At 49.8% G+C, this 6,402-nt stretch overlaps 1 protein-coding gene across 1 annotated transcript in view; it reads right to left on the reverse strand.

Annotated features, from left to right (window-relative positions):
• The window catches only part of CEMIP2 (cell migration inducing hyaluronidase 2), a 79,924-nt gene extending 74,189 nt beyond the window's left edge, over positions 1–5,735 (reverse strand). The window contains exon 1 of the mRNA XM_081804064.1: positions 5,230–5,735. The gene's annotated coding sequence lies outside the window, so the exon portion shown is untranslated. The remainder of the gene's footprint in view (positions 1–5,229) is intronic.
• Between the last annotated feature and the right edge of the window lie 667 nt (positions 5,736–6,402).

The following is a 6,402-nucleotide window of genomic DNA, read 5'->3' on the forward strand; positions in this document are numbered from 1 at the left end:
ACACACACCGACAGACAGTTATCCATGAGCTGACCATACATTGTGAAGCGTGACCATATGGAGAGGACAGGCAGTGTCTAAATCAGCACAAGCACTTGGGAAAGCAGCTATTAACATTCATCAAAAGACATCATTAACTGTGCTGAAAAGCCGATTCATCTTCCATTTGGCCTTTTCAGCTCTATCCCCATACACAGCCCACTTGCTACCAAACTGCTAGCTTCTCAATATCACTAGCACTTCGCTTCTATCGGAGCATGTCCTAGGGTGGCTGGGGAATGGCTGTCATCAAGTACCCCTTGCACAATTAAAGTCACATCTTTGGCATTAAGGAAAGAGAATTTTATAAATCCTCATACAAAGCGGATTTTAAGGGTACCACCAGCAGTAGTGAAAACCAAAATGACTCATTTTTCTCATTCCTTCTGAAACAGGAATCAGGCATTTGTCCTTGTGCTCAACTTAATCTTTCCACTGTCTAAAATGTTAATAATTAATTTTCCAACCTCACTCTATGCAAAAAAAATCACTCATTCTTCAGGGAAGCGAGTCACCATCAATAAGAAGAGGAAATGGGCAGTATCCAAGTACGAGCCAGTAATTAGGCAGAAGCCCCCAAATCGGTAACAATTTCACTCTTCGGAGAGACTTCATAATTGGATATGACCAAGACATCTGGCTTGTGGTGGATACTCCTATGTTTTAAGATACTTATATCAAACTCAGAGTCAATGAGGAGAATTCTTTTCTCAGTGGCTCAACATAGATCGTCTTAAATTGCAATCCTTTCAGGCAACAATGTTCCAATCACACTTCTATGCAGTGTTAAGACCATTTTAAAAACTATATTAAAGACTGCTACAAGCTCTCTGAGGCAAACTTTTCATAATATAAAGTCTCCAAATGCTGTCAATTTTTTACTTATTGTCCAAACTAAGATAGAGTCCTGAAAAAATAAATATCAAAGGCTGATCACTTGTGACCATGTAATGGAAATAAATGTCATGTTACAAATCTGGCTACAAGGTTAGACTAATAATAATAATTTCAAGGCAGATTTGCCTAATCGATCAAAGGACTGATTTGATGGGAGATAGCAATTCTGTGCTTTAAGTCATACACAGCGTCCCAGTCTGTGCCATTTTTTTTAAAGAGGCATTTTAATAAAGACCCTATGCTTCATTCATCTTGGTACTGCTCACAGCAACCAGCACAGAGCCTTGCACATCTTAGGAATGCAATAAAATATTTGCTGAACATAGTTCCTGACAACCAACATTAATGGCTTCCCAAAGCAAGTACAGGGAAAACAAAAGACCATGCCAACATATTTCTAACACACTTTTATCCTATGATTCACAACACAAATCAGAATAATGTTTCCAGGAACTTGCTTTTTAAAAAATGTGCACTTCTACAATATTTTACATTCGTGTACTATTTGTGAAAAATGCAAGTAAAGCTAACATTATTTTTACACTTAGTTCCCTATTTGCCAGAAATTTCTTACAAGTAACATCACCCCACTGCGTACATCATATCATGGGTAAATCCTCCCAAACAAAAAAGGTAGAGTATCTGCTTTAAACTTGGCTGCAATGGGTTTCTAAGCCCAAATGCAAATTACTTCCCCATTAAAACATTAAAATAACTAAATTGCTAACAAAACCAAACAGGAACAAATTAAGAGTATATTAGAGGGGGGAAAAAAACGCTGACTGGAAATAAGGACAAAGGGGTTCTTGTCCCTGCTCAGCCATTAATTTACTATATGACCTTACCTAATTAGTTAGGCTCTCTGGGTCTCAACTTCCTCATTTTAATATTATTTTTAAAGCCCTTTCAAACTACATGCTAAGATTCACCATGTCCTGAAAAGTGATTTACATTCGTACTGCCCCCCTCCCCCCCAAATCACATTGAACATGATAGTTTTAAATATGTGAGTATGGATTTCTATCAAAAGCAACTTATTAAAATGTCAGATGAGCTTAAGTCCACTTCAAGTGGAGAATAAGGCAAGTAGGTTAAAACAAATAGTGCTTCCAGATTCACGTTTCACCCAGACAGCAACTGTTCTTACTGGGGGAACAGGTTTTTCTTTAATAGCATCGTTGAAAATTCCAGCTCTTTACAAACGAAGTAAACTAGTCAGGGTCACTGTCAGGGTCTCAAAAATGCAGATGCATGGCTTCTCCTTCCTTTTCCCTTTTCCCTATTCATCTTGTTGGGAGAGAGAAAAGCAGAAGGGCTAGCTTGACTTGGGAGATTGGGGCGGGGTGGGGGGGGGGAGGGAAGAACGTGGCAGTTACTATACAGACCGAGACAAGCCCCTCTCAATTGAGGTACTGTACGAGCCAGCCCGTCCTTCTAATTAGTGCTCACAACCCAAATGCAATGAAAGGGTTTCCTGTGGCTGGGATGGGAAGATGCCTGGACACGTTGAGGAATGCTCTATGACAATAACCAACACAACCATCTGAAAAACTGCACTCAAGCTGCGATTCAGAACACTCTGGAAAGGGCACTTTATTATATACACAGCGAATTAAATAAAAGTTAATCCTCAAAGAATTCAATAAAGTATTCTCAAACTAATTTTACAGATGGACAAACGTGAAGAAGTAGGGCATTTGGCCAGCAGCAAACGGTTAACAAATGTCAGAGCCTCGTTTTAAACTCAATTCTGACTTCGAGTACTCCAATCTTTACGTTTCAAAATGATACCACTGACACCACTGTTCAGCCCCTGTTATTTTTGTCTGATTTTGAAAACTTTATTTTTCACTAAATTGCTTCCTCATTACTGTCCCCCCCCCCCCATTCCCACTCTGGTCCTCTTCTGGATTCTTAAAGCATTCTATGCATGATGCTCCAAACACTCATACACACTTCCTGGGTTTTCTCTAATTGTTCATTTCCTTTTCCCCCAGCCTAGACTCATTCCTTTCAACAGCAGAGACCAGCTCCTCTTTCCTTACAGACAGAAGCCACCACACAGATGATCTTGGCTCCCTGTGACTTCCAAGCTTGAACCACTCCATCCAACTCCCTCTCCCTACCGACAAGCACACAGTGGGCGTTCAGAGTGCTTCCCAAGTGCCTGACACACAGTAGGTGAATAATAATTGTTAGTTGAACGCATGGTTGGCGGGTGGGTGGATGATGCAAGATCCTATTTTATAGCACTTTACAAAGTACACCCTTCATCCCATATGCCATGGGAGTCTAAAACTGTACTTAATAATAAGCATTCCAATGTTCTCTTTCTGCACCGTGGCTCGTCATATCATTCTCAAATTCAGGGCCCAGAGGTGCAGAGCTGGAAAGTTAGTGGTAGCCTTTCGACTTCAGAAATGGCCCAACGCTACTTTACTTTCTAGTCTGTCTTCCCGCCATTCCCAAAGTAGCTTGGGAACAGGCTAAATTAGGTTCATTAGAACACGAAGGAGGTGTGGTCCCATTCTGGTTTCCTGTTGTGAAATCTGAGACTTCGGAAAATCTGCAGGTTACAGGTTAGATCAACAAAGGAGCCTGGACTCAAACAATTCACAGTGACCAAGAAAACCTAAACAAGCACAGGAGAAGAATGTACTGATCCGACCTCCCTGTCCACACATGCCTCGGCTTCGTTCACAGGCTGTTAAAGCAGAACAGGTAGGTGAGGACTCAAAATTCCCTTCTAACCTTAATTTTCTGAGCTTAAACCCCATTCATCAGCTAAAGCAGCATCAGGTGGAATGAACTGAAACCCAGAGGCAGACTTCTTAGTTCCACCCCACACACTGACCCTGGAGTGCAGGTCCGCAGAAAGTCAGGGGAGTGACTTTAAGGTAAAGGACACAACACCAGAAGGTACTACCTAGTGTCTACTAAGCACCAGGGCCTACCGCACTTTCTTCTGCTTTGCCCAAAAATGCAAGCCCTGAAGAGCCCTTTGAATAGCTAATCAAAGGTGCCTAAACCAGAGCATGATGCCCAGACCAATTCTGAAAATAGCAAGTTTCCTTCAAGATTAATACCTCCTTTTTGCCCACCAAAGAACCCTAAGGCTAAATACCTGAAATGCATTTCTAACACAGAGCCCCTGCCAAGACGTATGTCTACGTCTGGCCGCCCCCATGGCGGAGGCCTCCCTCAGCTCAGGTGAAATCTCCCACCAGCCCACTGCCTCTAAATTCACATTCCGTCCGGGGAAGGGCTCCCGAAAACAACATCTGCACACCCTCAACACGTGCAATTATGCAACAGCGCATCACATTGTCACTCTGAGACCAGGAGAGTGGCCACAAGCCAGTGAGCGGCTCCCGAGTGGAATGAAAGTTCTTAAAATTATTAAGCACTCCATCCGTCACCCCGACTGTTGATGAAAGGGGAAGTATATCAAAGTCTGTTTTCCTAACCTTAGGCGGAGAATTTGAGTGAGTGGTTTTTGCTCCACAGCGAGGTCTGGTGACAATCCTCAGCAGAGAGCATCCAGGGACATCGGGACCTTGGTTTTATTGCAAAGGATATAGCAACTGGCATTAACTACTGAACTCCTCACAGAGCAGGACCCCCTCCCTTGCCAAGACCTCCCAACTCTGCAGAGTAAAGCTGGGAGCGGGGTCCAGTGCTAAGGCTACCCCCAGGTGTAAAGAAAGCTGCGAGCGATTTTTAAGTCCCCCCTTACTTTTACTAACACAAAGCGGGGTAAGGGGTGAGGAGTCGGTTCACCAACCCAGGGGAATAGTAAAGAGACAAAGGTCACCCCCAAACGCGTCCCGTGCGCGCACGGAAGCCGAGGCTCTGCAATGCACATTCCACCAACCTTTCACCGTGGTCGGCTTCCTGTGGGGTTTATCCCCCCCACCCCAACCCTCTCCGGAAAGTTTGAGGCTGTTCACACCGACTTTCAAAGGTCCATTGTTTCCTTCTCCGTAAACGTAATGAAAAGAGAGACGGAGAGAAAGAAATCAAGACGCGATTCCCCAGACCCTTTCTTACGGAGAGGATTTACTCCGGGGGAGTCCGGTTACTCCGGATCGAGAGGAGAGACCGGGAATCGCGGAGCGCGGGGGGAGGGCGGGAGAATGTTTGCCATTTCCGCAGAAATGCCTAAACGCCAGGCCGCCGGGAGCCGGGAGCCGGGAGCCGGGACGGTGCGCGGGGCCGCGGGCGGCGACCTCGCGGTGGCCCCTGCGCGCAGCTGGGGAGGCGGGGCGGGGGGGGAAGCCCTCCGCTGCTTACCTTCCCCTCCCCCACTTAGCGTCGGCTACTCCAGGTGCCTACACCGCGGTCCAAAGAGACGGAGCCGAGCTCCTAGCGTCCCCGTGTCCGGATCTTCTCTCCATGGCCAGAGAGCCCCGGGAGCCCCGCGCCCGCCGCCGCCGCCGCCGCCGCTGCTGCTTTTATGCAACTGGCAGCCGCAGCCTCTCTCTGCCTGGAGGTGAAACGCTCTCCTCCCGGGAATGACGCGCACTTCCCTCCGCCTCCGCCTCCGCCTCCTCCAGCCCGAGCCTCGGGGGCAGGGGCCTCGGCTCGCTCGCTCCGGGAGCAGCCGCTCGGCTTTCTCCGCTCCTTCCCCTCCGGGAGGAAGGAAGCCTCGGCCCCGGCGGCGCGCGCCCCAGCGTCCCCGCCACGAAGGGAGGCGGCGGCAGCGCGGGGCAGAGCGGGGTCCCGGGAGTCGCGCTTGCCCCTGGTCGGCGGGCGCCGCGGCTCGCGAGGGTCGCGCTCAGCCTCCGCTGGCCAGACAAGCGTCCCCGCTCTGCTGGGCGGAGGGCTGCCGATTGGGCGGGCGGGCGGACGAGACGGAGGAGGCGGGGGGAGAGGAGGAGCCTGCGGCCGGAGGAGGCGGTGGCCGCGCTGGGCTCCTCCCGCCGCCCGGCTCCGCGGGAGCTCCGGACCCCTGCGCTCAGTGCCTCCCGCTGCGGCGCCGGGAACCGCGGCCCCGGCTGCGGCAGCAAACTCTTACCCGGCCAGTGTGAACCTGAGCCGGCGCCCCCGCACCTCGTGGCCGAGCCTGACAATGAGCCCCCATCACCCCCGGCTGAACCTGACAAGGAGCCCCCATCACCCCCGGGGGAGCCAGCCCCCCATCCTGTCCTGGCTGAGCCTGACACTGCGCCCCCGTCACTCCACGGCTGAGCTGTACCCTGCACCCCCAGCGCCTCCCGGCTGAGCCTGACTGCGCCCCAACACCCCACGGCTGAGCTGGACACTGCGCCTTCATCGCTCCCGCCAGAGCCAGACTCTGAGCCGCATCATCCCCAAAGGGACTTCTATAATTCCCGAAAATGTTCTGTGAGTCCGGCCGGCGCACCACGGCCGCCCCCACCTGGCCAACCGCGGGCGCCGAGTTCTCAGCGCTTTCCCTTAGCGCTTTCCGAAGAACCAGCTGGCTCTCTGACTCGGGACAGCTCC

Source organism: Leptonychotes weddellii, chromosome 14 (genome assembly GCF_054177405.1).
Source record: "Leptonychotes weddellii isolate Sample4059 chromosome 14, ASM5417740v2, whole genome shotgun sequence".
Classification (NCBI taxonomy): Eukaryota; Metazoa; Chordata; class Mammalia; order Carnivora; family Phocidae; genus Leptonychotes; species Leptonychotes weddellii.